Source organism: Mus pahari, chromosome 8 (genome assembly GCF_900095145.1).
Source record: "Mus pahari chromosome 8, PAHARI_EIJ_v1.1, whole genome shotgun sequence".
Lineage (NCBI taxonomy): Eukaryota > Metazoa > Chordata > Mammalia > Rodentia > Muridae > Mus > Mus pahari.
The window spans coordinates 40,441,089-40,456,237 of record NC_034597.1 but is presented as its reverse complement, the minus strand read 5'-3'; positions in this window follow the sequence as shown (position 1 = coordinate 40,456,237).

The following is a 15,149-nucleotide window of genomic DNA, read 5'->3' as shown; positions in this document are numbered from 1 at the left end:
TCCTCCTGTGGTTCTGTTAGCCTCTGTCAGCAGTCCTGGGAGTCCAGCTCTCTCCTGAGTCTCAGTGGTCAGAGTACTCTCCGCAGGCAAGCTCTCCTCTTGCAGGGAAGGTGCACAGTGTTCTGGCCTTTAGACCTGCCACCTGGCTGAAGATGTAGGCCCAAAATGGGGCCTGTCCTAGAAGATGTGTCACCTCTGCAGTTTGCACATTCACCTGCAAAGACTGGTCTCCCAGGGACCCTGGACACAATATGGCTCTCTTACCTGCCCTGGCAGACAAAGCCCTCCAGGGTGGCCACCTCTCCCCTGTCAGGGAAGGTGTCTGGATGTCCGGAGCCCGAAATGGGATTTGTCCCAGAAGCTGTGTTGCTTCTGCCTATCCCAGAAGCTTCTGCAGTCTGTGTTCTCACCAACACAGACTGGAGCCTGGGCTACCCAGAGCAAAGTTGGCTCCCTCACCAGCTCAGGCAGTGAGAGCCCTCCCGGGTGGGCACCTCTCCTCTGGAGGGGGAAGGTGCCCAGATGTCTGGAGCCGGAAATGTGGTCTGTCCCAAAGATATGTCACTTCTGCAGTCTGTACTCTCACCTGCGCAGACTGGAGCCTGGGTGACCCGGAGCAAAGATGGCTCCCTCACCAGTGCATGATATTTTCACCCCTTCACATAAAGAAGAGGATACAGGCTGAGAGATGGGTAAAGCTGTGGCCTCCACATATCCATCCAAGGATACCTGGTACACTGGTGAGAGCTACAATCTTACATTGCTAAATAATACATCACCACCATCCACCATCATCACTACCACCTCCATTACCACCACCACCACTACCACCACCACCACCACCACCACCACCACCACCTCCTTATCCTCCACCACCAACACCACCACTACTACAGAGGCCTGTCAGTGCTCTTTCTGTAGTTTAGTGGAGGAGTGCTGGTTAACAGCACAAGACTTAGATTACAGAGTACTTTTCAGAAATCTATTGTGGTGTGGGCAGCTCTCCCACAAATAAAATAGATCAACACATCTAATAGCAATGATGAACAAACATAACCAAAAGATCTGCAAGGTTAAAGTTCCCCTCTCCCATGCTGAAGAATGAAAATGAAAAACTGAGACCTAACCTGCCCTGCAGTTCAGTGGAGTTACAATAGAGGTGTGTTTTACAATGAGGGGAATTGACTTTATACATTCCATTCTTGTTTATTGCCCCACACCCATCCCAAATTCATAGACTAATACATCAACTTCACTAGTTTTGATCCATTAAAATCATGTTCTTTCAGAATGTAGTGATATTGGGCAGACCTAAAGTTTATAATCCTGGAAGTAGAGATTTACAGTGTAAAATTTTAACTTAAACAAGACTATAGGAGCCCAATTTATTTTGTTATGGATATTATATTATGTTGACATTTTTAGAACTCTGTACATGTCTTAATGAGGCTGTTTTCACTCCAAATGTCCAATCTGGCAGAGATGCCAAAGTCCTTCAAAGCCTGAATTGAGACACTTTGCAGGTTGTTAATTTTTGTGTTAAACTTGTAAGATGGAAGTAACATTGAAGCAGGCCATTTAATTTGCTAACTCATTAACCTGAGTGTGGTCCACCAGTAGGAGCAGAGTTATCTGCAAGGATGAAAGCTATCCCAGAGCAACTAGTCCTGAAGAGGAACTCCCTTTAAGCTATTAACACATCTGAAGGGCCAACGGAAAGGACCTTTCTGAAGGACCTTCAGAAAGAGGGCAGTAGAGGTGTGAGCTAGAAAAAGGAAATTCTCCAAGGCCAAGGCTTCTGTGCTGTGCACTGACTGTTCTGTGTCGCCCAGAGAGATGGCCAGGGGCCAAGGACACAACCAAGGTTCAGCTTTTGAGTCTGATGCTTCAGGGCCTGATCCTTTGAAACATCTGAGTTTTGGAGGCAGCTCCCACGGTCTAACTGAAACCTTAGCAAGCAGCCTTCTTCCTAATTATAAATTTGGCTTCCTTGAACAGATTTACCCAATGGGGAGTTACAGGGCTGGCCAGATCATTTTGGAATCTTGGCAGATACATTTCTTTTATAAATAATTGGTCTGTAGGCTACTTCACACTATGAATAGGATTTAATTTATATATCTCTGTTGGGTCTACCTTCCTTCCCAGTCTGCTTAACATAGATAATTGTCACATAAGCTTCCGGGAAAGACAGCTATCTTGCCACTGACGATGACCTACCTCATAGTTTCCTGTTATAACTGAATGGTTCCTTTATCTTTCATTTTATTTTTATATATCTTTAAGACATATCTCACAATGACCCAGGCTAGTCTGGAATTCATGATCCTCATGCTTCAGCCTCCCAAGTGGTAGGATGATACATGCGGCCCACCATGACTGTTTTACACGGTTCTTAACAGTGATGGTTAGGGTTCATTTTTACAAAGCAGAAGCTGCGGTTACTAACTCCTACAGGGTTAGATCCTGAGGTGGGACACAGTGCCTAACTTAGGCCAAAGGCTGATGACCTCTGGCCTTTCTCTCTTACTGTTCTGGGAGGCTAGTAGGTGATGGCTTCTGGCAATTTAACTCTTTTGTTATTCTGGTCCCAAAACCTGATGACTTTTGGCAATTTCACAGAGAAAGGAAAAGAAAATAATGAAATTCAGGCACACACACAAACATATACACACAGACACAGACATACACATACACAAACACACAGACACTCTGGTTGGACATGACCACCTGTTTAATCAGTTTCACAAGTATACATGTAAACTTGTATACATACACATATACCTACATATGTATGTATGTAAATACATACATATATACATCCACATACACATATACATTTCTACATATGTAGATAGAACAGAGCCCCAACAGCCACACTTTATTTTTTTCTCTCAGCATTTTTATACCTTATTGGACAAAAATTCTTTATAAAATTACCTCACAGATAAAATATTATACAAAAGAAATGTTTATAGTAAGTTCAAAGCAATCTTTTACTCTATAAGCTCATTATAAACTCAAAGCAACAGTTTCATGTGGCCTCACTTTATCATGGTATTCACTTGTTGCTTCATCATTGAACCTAACTTTGACTGAATGTTTTCCCTTGATCATTGTTTTGTTCCAAGCCCATTTCTCCTCTTAGTGAAATTTATGAAAGCTCATTGTACTCTTTGATATGCATCCTTTACTTACTATTCTATGAGTAGGGGCACATTTTATTCTTAATTCTAACTTTATTACATATTTCTGTGAAAAGAACTAAAAACATCTTAAATTTGCTTTCTAAAATTGTTTGAACCAAATGAGGACTTTTATAAAATCATTACTTCATTTAAACAGCATTAATTCATAACAGAGCATCTTCATGTTGATATGCAGGAAATTTACCCAATCAGGTGGGGTATCACCCAGGAAGTAATCACACCAGACTAGCAGTAGTGAGGGTCTCCCAGTGTCCACTCACACCAAGCCAAATACATGAGGATTATGGCAATGACAAACATGAGACAGCACATCAGTAGCAATCCTGGGACAGTCTCTGGGCCATGACTCACCAGAGTGCATCAATTGCAGCTGAACAGGGTGGTTGGCCATCTCCAGGGAGCTCATTTGCCCACTGCAACCCTTCCTGCATGGCATCCACCAGGAAGCATATCCTAAATGTGTTTCAACTTTATTTGCTGTTCTTCAACAAGACAAGCAAGTGTGTTCACTCTTATTTTGTAGGAGGCAATTTTGGAAAATGAAAATTCCCTAAAGTCAGTTATTTAAACCCTATACTAGTGCAGAACCTCTTGGAGTCAGGTACTAGATACCCAATTTATGTTTATGTTTCCTCAAATTCTCAAGCTACTTAAACAAATTCTTACTTTTGGTGTCACAGTCCTGACAAAGGTAAGTACCTCAGAGTGTCAGTCATAGTAAAGTTCAGAGCCAGATACCAGTGGCTTCCTCTTCATAATTTTCTTTATTTGAAGCTTAATTCTTTTTTGAAAGACAGGCCGAATCATGTTATCTTTTTATGCAGCCCAAGCTATCATTTTGCTTCAGCTTCCTGAATGCTGGGATTACAAACATGTGCCAATATGTCTGATAATCTTGTTATTTTTTTTCCTAAACGCTGGATTTAGTTTTGGCATCCTTTACCCTCCTGAAATGCATGTGTGTGTGTGTGTGTGTGTGTGTGTGTGTGTGTGTGTGTGTGTGTGCGCGCGCTGAAAAATCAAGCTTGATATTTCTGATCAAGAACAATGAACACATATTTAGATCGTCCTTCACAATTTAGACAAAGCAATAGCTCAAAAGAAGGAAAAGACTTTATTGTAGCAGTATTTATTGTATTAAAAACAAAACCCTTACACCACTGATAGCTCTCAAAGCCCAGCTAAATGAGTTTTCACATTTTTCCTAGGCTATTGCACAAATATAAATTAATTATAAAAGTTATATAGCAACATGGAAATATGAAAGAATATTTACTAAATATTCCTTTTAAAGTGGAAAATAGAGAATTCTTGTGTGATCTTTATCACAACTTGTGGGAAATCAACTTATAATCTTAAAGACATATTGACTATCGGAATTGTGCAGAAACACTGACTGGGAATGCCTGTGTGCATCAGTAGCTTGCTTTTGCAAGCACTTGTTAATGATGCACAAAGGCTAGTTTCATTATGAGATTTCCACCCAGGCATAAAAACCATGTCTGTATCTGTCCATCCTATTCCATACCATACTTGCCCCTCTCTTCCCCCACTGGTCATCTTCTTCTGTAGTAGTGCCTCCATTATGTTCAAGTCTTTTTTTTTTTTTTAAATTGGTATCTTTCTGGTGAACATTTGTGTTATATCAGTGTACTGGCTGGTTTTGCCTGTCAACTTGACACAGGCTGGAGTTATCACAGAGAAAGGAGTTTCAGTTGGGGAAGTGCCTCCATGAGATCTAGCTGTGGGGCATTTTCTCAATTAGTGATTAAAGGGGGAGGGCCCCTTGTAGATAGTGCCATCCTTGGGTTGGTAGTCTTGGTTTCTACAAGAGAGCAGGCTGAGCAAGCCAGGGGAAGCAACCCAGTAAGTAACATTTCTCTATGGCCTCTGCATCAGCTCCTGCTTCCTAACCTGCTTAGTTCCAGTCCTGACTTCCTTTGGTGATGAACAGCAACATGGACGTGTAAGCTGAATAAACCCTTTCCTCCCCAACTTGCTTCTTGGTCATGATGCTTTATCCAGGAATAGAAACCCTGACTAAGACAAATTGGTACCAGGAATGGGTTATTCCTGTAACAACCTGACCATGTTTTGGGGAGGACTGTGGAAAGGACTTTGGAACATTGGGCTAGAAGATCCATTTGTTGTTAAGAGCTCTGTGGGATGTTGTGTAGGAGCTTGGAAGATAATGTTGACAACAGTGCAGAAGATGGAGTCCTGGCTTGTGAAATTTCAGAGGGAAAATTGAAGACTCATATCAGGGCTATTTCTATTTTGATTATGAAGATTTTGTGGGTTTGGTTAGCCAGGGCTGAAGAATCAGCTGTGATTAACAAGATACCAGAACTACTAAAGTGAAAAATATGCATTACTGGGACTATTGATTCTGGTTAGCTGGAGCTAAGGGATTAGCTATGATTAAGAAAAGACCAGCATCACTGAGGTGAAATCTTCTGGGAAGTGTTTTCTGAGAACACAAAGAGGCTGTGTTTCAGAGATAACCAAGGTTGTACCTTGTGCTGTGGCTGGACTTGGTAATGTGTAAGAGTCACCCATGTGGTACTGGTTTTGAAGGCATGAAGGGGTCTGAAGAGCAGCTGAGGCTCTGTATTCTGAGAAGTCGAGGAAGGCCATTGATAAAGTTTCAGCTTGAGCTGCAATTGATGGCCCAGGACTGAAGGGGTCATGCAAAGGAGTTGAGGCTTGTCACCATGAAGAGAGCCTATGAGAAGAGAGTCTATTGGTGAAGCCTAGTTACAGTGGAAGACAGAAGTGTTTTGGAGATGCCAGTACCATGAGATAACCACCAAGAACAGCAGCAGCACTGGAGTACAGGCAGCTGGAACCTAGAAGACAAGGTGTGTGCTACAAAGGGCGAGGCTGAAGAAGTGACCCAAGCCCTTGGAGAAGCCCAGAAAGAAGACCATGAGTTGGATTCCAGACATTGGATGGTTGGAGTCTGATTTTGCTTTTGATTGTGACTGTGTCCTGATATTTTTCCCTCTTGAAGGAAGAAAGTATTTTAGTGGAGCCCACAGTTAAGAGACGTTTAATTGTAAAAAGACTTTGGATTTTAAAAGAAATTGTTTATTTTATAGGGATTGAAATTTTAGGATGTAAAAATTTGCAAAAACTGTGGGATTTTTATTTAAAGTTATTTAGATCTTGGGGATTAATAAGAAAGTAAGGGTTGAAGCTTAATAGTGATGTGTTTGTGTATAAAGTAGACAAGGGGTCAATTGTACTGGCTGGTTTTGTGTGTCAACTTGACACAAGCTGGAATTATCACAGAGAAAGGAGCTTCAGTTGGGGAAGTGCCTCCATGAGATCTAGCTGTGGGGCATTTTCTCAATTAGTGATTAAAGGGGGAGGGCCCCTTGTGGGTGGTGCCATCCCTGGGCTGGTAGTCTTGGGTTCTACAAGAGAGCAGGCTGAGCAAGCCAGGGGAAGTAAGCCAGTAAAGAACATCCTTCCATGACCTCTGCATCAGCTCCTGCTTCCTAACCTGCTTAGTTCCAGTCCTGACTTCCTTTGGTGATGAACAGCAACATGGACGTGTAAGCTGAATAAACCCTTTCTTTCCCAACTTGCTTCTTGGTCATGATGTTTTGTCCAGGAAAAACCCTGACTAAGATAATCAGTTAACATAATGACCTCTTATTCATGTTATAAAATGAAGTATAATGTGCTTTGCAATAAAAGCTTTCAAGTAAAAATTATAAGACACCAAGAATACCACCTTTTTCAGGTTAATATTTTCTGTACATTATTTGGCTGTGACAATATTCTAGGACAAGCACCCAGTTCCTACTGCCTTCAAAATCATTACTACGATATTGTACATATTAAAATTTTGTAAATTTGTGCTAAATCTATTCTTAATGCCTTCCTTTGGCTAAAGCATAATACCGATTGTTGTGTCAGGTATAGGAGATTGGGGCCAGGGTTCTAGGATCTTACCAGCACCTGCACTGACCAGGGGTGTATGAAAACATCAACTTCTGTGAGGGTCCTTGAGTGTCACACGACCTCCTCAGATTATGCTATCTTAAAACCTCTTTAACACTGTAATAGCATAATGTATTAACACTATAAATATTTGGATATAATTTTTAAATTCAGATTTACTTTTCTAAATTCTACACATTATCTGAGAACATATTGGAAATTATGAAACTAATCTTGAGTTTTCTAATTATGGGAAGATTTTCTCCAAATGCCAGGTTAAGGTCTATTTTTGACAATTTTGTCTTATACTTGGTGTTGTGAAGAGATTTCATTTTTTGGCGTGCTACCTTCGAGTTTCTCATGTTTAAGTAGTTGCACTGCACTGTAGTTCCAGTCTCAAGAGTGTCAGTGTAGAGGGTACATCAAAATCTCCCTGTAGGCTTGAAGGGAAACAAGATTGCAGGCCTCTCCCAGAGATTCTCACTCTGGAAGTCAAGGGTTAGACCTGACAGTTGGCACTCTAATCGGTTTCTGTTCATGCAGCTGCCCTTGGTGAGGGAGTGCACTTTGAGAAGCACTGTTCCAGAGAAGTGTGGATAGCAATGTAAGAAGGGGTGGAAAAGAATGGAGGTGTGATTGATTTGCAGCAGTACTAAAATTGTGATGTGTTAGAAACCATTGGAATGACCCTGAAGAGAGTGACCAATGTGGTGGGAGTCAGCATGTGGAGAATTACAGAGCAGACAAAAACAGAGTCTGTTGAGTCGCATGACTGTGCAGTGGACTAGGTTGGTCTCTCTGAGCCACAACGTCTGCATGTGAAAACAGCTCTGAAACTTAGAGGAAATGAGAAAGCCACAATCAGGACTTAAATTGAATATATTGGACAATTTTATTTTACTTACAAAGTAAGTTTTGAAAGAGAAGAATGCCCTTCAGCTGTGATCCTTACGTGGCCCTGCACTTGTTGAGTTAATTGGAGCGAGAGAGTGAAGGCAGACTCAGTACGGAACCTTCCTGTGGTCAGGAGAAGTGGCATCCCCGATGAATTTCTGACAAACACGCATCTTTCCCCCAACCAGAACTCATGACCTCAAGGTTATAAGTCAAAGTCGTTGTCTGCATAAAGCTCTTGGCCTTTCATAAAGAGCAAGAATTTAAAACTACATGCCATCAAGATGCAAAAACAATTATAGATTTATGTGACCTTTATGATAACTAGAATTTAAATATTTACTGAGCTTCTCTTTTACCTATTAAAACAAAGGCTCATCGTGAATTCATTGTGTTGCCTTTGAAAACCTCAAATGTCTTCCAAAGACTCCTGTTATTAAGGTTGATAACTCCGACTTAATTAAATAAGAAGCAACTTAAATTATTTGGGGCTTATAATATTTAACTCTGTATTGACTGCAAGTGAGTGACTATGGACCTACATTCATTTCTCCTCTTGCTTTTGCCCCCTTATTAGCTTCCCCATCCCTTCTGTTTGCCTCTTTAGTGTTTGGAATTGGACCCATAATCATATAGATGATAGGGGAGCCCGCTGTTACTGAGCCCCATCCTTAGCCTGGAAATATGTTTCCTTACTTCTCCTAGTATTTCAGATCCCTCACTGGGAGATGATCGTGATAACATATTCTTAAGGAATTGTTATGGGGATCACCTTAGAGCATACACAGAACCACAGAATGACGTTCGGTATATAGCTATCACCACCACACCCAGAAAGACTCTGTGATTGGAGTGAGGGAAAATACAAGTTATAAAGGAAAAAATACTCAAAACTATTCTGAATACATTTTATGGTATATTAACTTTTCCAGAAAAGACCTGAGAAAAAGTCCCTTCAGAATAGACAGGGCATCGGCCATAGACCTGAGCAGAGATTCTGTCGAAGTCTAGCTTGATGAGCCAGTGAACTTATGGGGCTGCTTCTAGAATATGGTTGAAGGATTTACTTAACAGGAGCTTATATAACTCCAAATAGCTATGACCTCCAAAACCCCTACTGTAGCATGGATGACAACTGCAAGGCTGCATAGGTGGAGTCTCTGATTCTATAAAGATTCTGTGTCTTCTAGGACCTGCTGAGACCATGTGCAGCCATGATAGCATATGGTTGGAGTGCAAAAGCAAGTGGCTGTACTCTTAAGGGAAGGTGTTATTGCCTTCCCTTCCATCCTTTTGTCAGCAATATGAACAGTCCTAACCTTGCTGAAATCTCTTATGGGTAATCACAGTGGGTCAGTTCAAGACAGAAATTGTGTTATGCTTGAAGGACAATGTTTCGCAGTACATGGTACTGTTAACCTATAATAGGACCTGAAAGAACATACTGGTGTTAGTTCTTTCCCTGGAAAAGGAGGGACTTGGTTAATTGGCCACATGCTCAGTGAGGACTTTCCTCTGAATAGCACCATCATGTTTACTTTTATACAATGTATTTATTTAATGCTACTTATATTACTAGTTATTATGACAATACATTTGCTTTCTATGAAAGAGATCACCTAATGAGTTATAATTTTTTAAAAAAATCACAAATAGGTAAATATTAAAATGAAAAATAGGAAAAATGTAAAATGTTATATGTGAAAATATTCTTATTTTTTAGTATTTATTTATTTATTTATTCAATGTATGTGAGTACACTGTAGCTGTCTTCAGACATACCAGAAGGGGGCATCAGACCCCATTACAGATGGTTGTGAGCCACCATGTGGTTGTTGGGAATTGAACTCAGGACATCTGGAAAAGCAGTCAGTACTCTTAATCTCTGAACCATCTCTCCATCCCGAAAATATTCTTATTTTAAAACTAAAATTTGGCCGGGCAGTGGTGGCACACGCCTTTAATTCCAGCACTTGAGAGGCAGAGGCAGGCGGATTTCTGAATTCAAGGCCAGCCTGGTCTACAGAGTGAGTTCCAGGACAGCCAGGGCTACCCAGAGAAATCCTGTCTCCAAAAAGAAAAAAAAAACTAACATTTGCTCTATTTAGGGTAAGAATTCAAATTCCTATTAATATTTAATTATTGGTTTTAATTAGCAGTGGCAAACACTAATCTGATTTTAGCTTTGTTCTAAGACTTTTGCCTGTTGTTCTTTCTCATAAAATGATTTTAAATTCTTTAGTGTTTTAATTTTGAGAAATGCAAGATCCATCTCTTAGGCAAATTGCCTATAATGGCCAGTTTGGTAGAAGTCATATATCAGTTTTTGTATTTGTATTTATTCACAAAATTAAGTCATAAAAACCCACAGTTATTTTATAATTAAAAGCAGTTTATTTATGTGGCAATTTGTTAAATTATGAAAAGTTCTTTTGACATGGAACTTAACGTTGGGTTGGGAGGGAGGGAGAGTGGACCTGAAAGGACTTGTTGGCCTCTGGCCCCCACACAATTATGTCCTACTGTTAGATACTGGGTATGATCATTGTTCTAGTCCAAAGTGTACCTTCTGCTCTTCTTGTGCTTGGAGTTTAGGAAACAGAACAACAACAAAAAAGCACATGATGCGGAAGGAAATCAGGCTGCATGAAGACACATAAGGTCTCTCACCTAGACAAACAACTTAGTGGACTACACCTTCCTTTTTGTTTTCACAGTAAACATTGCATTCCCTATTAGGACCTTCAGCCTTTTAAGTCTTTCATTTTATCAACGTATACATGACCTTGGTTTCAGAAGCATTATAGTGGGTGAAAATTATTAAATTTTGTAATTTATGATTATCTGTCCCAGGGAACAAATTTCAAATCTGCATGCTAGGTACTGTTAGTAGAAAATTTGTATTGCCAAAGTTGTCCACGCCCATATCCTTAGAACAGGTAGGATTGGTACTATCTTAGACACTGTTCTCTTTCTTGAAGAGATGCCATGACCAAGGCAGCTTATAAAAGAAATCATTCAATTGGGGGCTTGAGTCCAGTTTCAGAGGGTGAGTCCATGACCATCATGACAGAGAGCATTACAGTAGGCATGGCACTGGAGCAATACCTGAAAATTTACATCTTATCTGAAAGGTGAGCATAGAGAAACTGACCTCTGACTAGGGTTTTTCAAATCTCAAGCCTACTTGCCAGTGACACACCTCTGCCAACAAGGCCGCACCTCATCAAGCCCACAACTCCTAATCCTTCCTAAACAGACGGCTAACTAGGAAGCAAACGTTCAAATATTTGAGCTTATGGGGGGGCCATTCTTATTCAAACCACAACAGTTACCTTGTAAAGGTGAGAGAAGGTTGGAGATGAACTAAGAGATCTGGGATCATCTGGGCAGACTAAATAAAGATGGTCATCAGTGTCCTTCAAAGAGGAAATCGGAGCGATGCTACATTAGAAAGACACAACGTGCCATTGTTGGCTCTGAAGACTGGGGAAGAAGCCACCAGCCAAGGAGCAGGGATGCTTTTAGGAGCTAGAAAACTCAAGTATAGATTCTTACCTGAAACCTTCAAACAAGAAGGTAGGAATTATAACCCATCAGGACCCATATCCAACTTTCTTTTCTAGTAGAAGACCGTGAAAGAACACACCTGCATCGCTCTTTGCCACAGGCCTCTGGTGACTTGTTACAGTAATCCTAGGAACCAGTTCTCTAGGGTGAGACTTTGGGGGAGTTATAAGAGATGATCTAAAACATTAGCTTTTTATTCCCATGAGAATAAAAGTCATTCTGGAAGACAAGCTTGGGAGACACCCAGAGGTCCGTAGAACACTAGCAATGCCTCTCCGATTTCATTGTCTATGCTAAGAATGCCTGTACAGAGATGTTTATCAGGGTCAGTAACTCCTCTCTTTCACATCATCTCCCACCCCCAGGGCCCCTGCTGGATCCCCACCACATCCCACCGGTCGGTTTGCTGTTTGATTGTGGTTCTCAGTCCCTTCTGCCTTTACCCATGGAAGCTTTTCACAAGCCCTCATTGCAGTGTTTCTGCAGTGGCATGGCATTCGAAGTTCAGTGTCATCCCTTCCACCCAGAAAAGTCATAGGTTAAGTCCCCTGTGTCCTCTCTCTCCATCTCCATGGGAAACAACAGTGCCCGGAAAGTTCCATCTTTTATCTTTCTCGATCCCCAGGATAACTTCCCAGGTTCAGAGTTTGCTTAGGCTACTTAGAAAAGTAGGTTTTACATTTTTAGGCCTTGAGAGATTTTTACAGACTGTGAAGTATTATTTCTAGATTTGGTTCCAAGAGATTTTACTTCAAGTCCAGACACTTTCTTCCTGGAGGAAGGCTCAAGCTACAATACCAGTTTCATCCTTGGCCTCTTCTACTCTGGAACTCTTGTGCCTTCACAGAGGAACTGGATGCTGGTGGGTAGGGGGCAGGGAGGTTGCTGGTTTGCTGTTACAAATGGGTGATCTTGCCTGGGAACACTGATTTCCCATTTGACCTCCTTCACACCTATGGAGTCTTCTCCTGAGAAGGGACCCCTGTTGAGGTAGGACATCTGCTTACCAAAAGGGTGATTTAGTTTTGTGGGGTGAGCAAAGGATCTCCTATAATTTTTGCTGAGATGTAATAGCTCTGGGAAGCATGTCTATCTATTAAGGACCTAGAACTGAAATTCCTGAGCCTGGGAAAGTAGACATGAAAGCCACCATCCTTGGCACCTGTGCAGTTCTACATCAGTCCTCTGTGAACACAGAAGACTAACAGAAGCACACACTGCCAAGGTCAGATGGCCTATTTCCATGGGATGGCAACAGGTTCTCTTCTGCCTCCTAGGAAACCCTACCATGGAACCTGTTACAGAGCCTGCAATTCTTTTTCTCCAATAGTCTCCAGTTGCAGGAGCTGCTCTGCTGGGGTTGCTGGGATGAAGATCAGCCTGAAATACTTTGAAGGACTGTTGAGGCCTGCCTGAGTGCTTGATTCCATCTGTGCTGGTCAATACGGGCCCCCTCATGCCCCACCTCCCACCCCAGGGCAATCAGAGGGAGAACCCACACACCATGTCAGTAGAGTGAACGAAGCCAGGATCACCAGAGAAGCTGAAAGAATGCACTCAACGTCAGCAAACATGACTGATTTCTCACCTGGGAATAGGGCAGAACTTGTTCTGAACACTCATCAGAAATGTGCAAAGGGAGGCAAGAGCTTAGAGTGAGTTCCTCTCTGTTTTGATATTGCCATCTCCTTGGTTACCAGGGCCACTGTCACAGTCCCAGCAGCCTGCCCAGTGCTTTACTTTTACTTATCTAACGGGGAAGGGACTCTGTACTGTCTGTCTGTCTGTCTGTCTGTTCTTTCAACTTCCAGCATGCAGCCTATTGCAGATCTGATGCCCATTAAATATTTATGGAGCAGGAGGATGAAGGAGATTTGGAACTGTTCACTACCAGAAGTCTCCACTGCAGGGAGAGGGAGGGGCAGGGCAGGTAAGGTGCAGAGGAAAGGGAGGAGCTTACAGTATTTCTCCTGGGAAACAACCCAGCATGGAAGTTTCCTTTGCACAAAGAACATGTAGGCAATTGCCAAGGTTCCTTATTGCTATAATCAGTAACTTATGTAACAGGCCTCTCACCCGTCTGGGCTGACTTTTGCAGTTGTACACATTGAGGGTTGTGCATAGATCCAGGGAGTATCCTCTACATACCACAGGATACAAGGTATCATGGAGGGGGCTAAAAGATCTTAGAAAAGAGGTTCTATTTCTTAATTTAGGCTGCCTATTCTTTCCCTTAGAGACCAACTTTAGTTTAGATTCCTTCCTCAGGGTCAGCCAAAGAGGATCCAAACTATAGATTTTTTGAGGCGATGTCCATTTGATCCTGTCTGTACCCTGCCTTTCAACAAGTCACTAAAATAATTATCTTCTGCTGGCCCCAGCTCTGGGTCCATTTAATGTTTTCCCCTAAACACACAGAGGTAGTTTGTCTTCTTTTGGGGAAAATCTTGAAATGCAAGGATATAAATAAAAATTCCAAGAAGTTTTTAAACTGTTGGTTAAAATACTGTTATGTAGAGTTTAGACTTTGGCTTAAAGAGTGCAGAGATGGAATTCCAGTTGTGCAAACTTGAGCAAGTGGATCAAAACACTGAGTCCTTTATTTAGTTATTTCCCAAAAGGATTTGTAAGCTACCTTTTCTATGCTAGGAATTGGGTAATCCAGGCCTCCGCTCTCAAAGAACTTACAATTGAACAGAAACTCGACCTGGTCAGTAAGTATCAGAAGGTTAGAACACCATTAAGGGTGTCTACATGGACACTGGGAACAGAAAGAGGAAGAGCTGAACTGTCTTCTGTGGCAAGGGAAGGCTGAAGCTTGAAGAAGGAAAAGGATGGAAATAATCAAGAGACTAGGAGGAAACATTCAAGATGGAACGAGAAACATGGTCCTGGGGCAGGGAGCATTAAGACTGATTGAATACAAAGGCCAATAGAACAGGTTGGAAATGGAGGCTGGGATGGTAGGGAGCTAATAATGCTAAGAACTAAAGGCATAAAAGCAACTGTCCACTCTCACACCAAAGCCCCCCAAAAGGTTTTAAGATGTTCAAATCAAATTAAAGCAAAGCAGTTTTCTTATTTTCAAGTGATGGGAAATGCTGATATAAAGAGCTCTTCTAGAATGGAGGAAAGCATGGATAAGAAAAGGCTCAAGTCCCGTGACTTTCCCTCTGTCTCACAGAGCAGACAGGTCACCTCTCTTCATGACTTGTTCACTCCCTGCCTCTGCTCTCTTCTCAGTCCCACAGCTCAGCCTGCCAGAGTTTTCTCTCTGCTCCTCTGGATGTCCTCCTCAGTGCTCTGCTGGGACTTGTATCTCCCAGCAAGCCCATGAATTATTAAAAATAATTTGTTTTCCAAGAGATTGTTTTTCATCTCTACAGACTTTTGTAGGATACAAGAAGCCAGACTGGTGCCCATAACTTACTAAATGCCTGGATCTAGATCAAGTGGTAGCAGCCTAAAACTTACTTCCATCTGCCTTTGAGAAAGCAGACTGGGTTGAAGCTTGACTACCCGTGA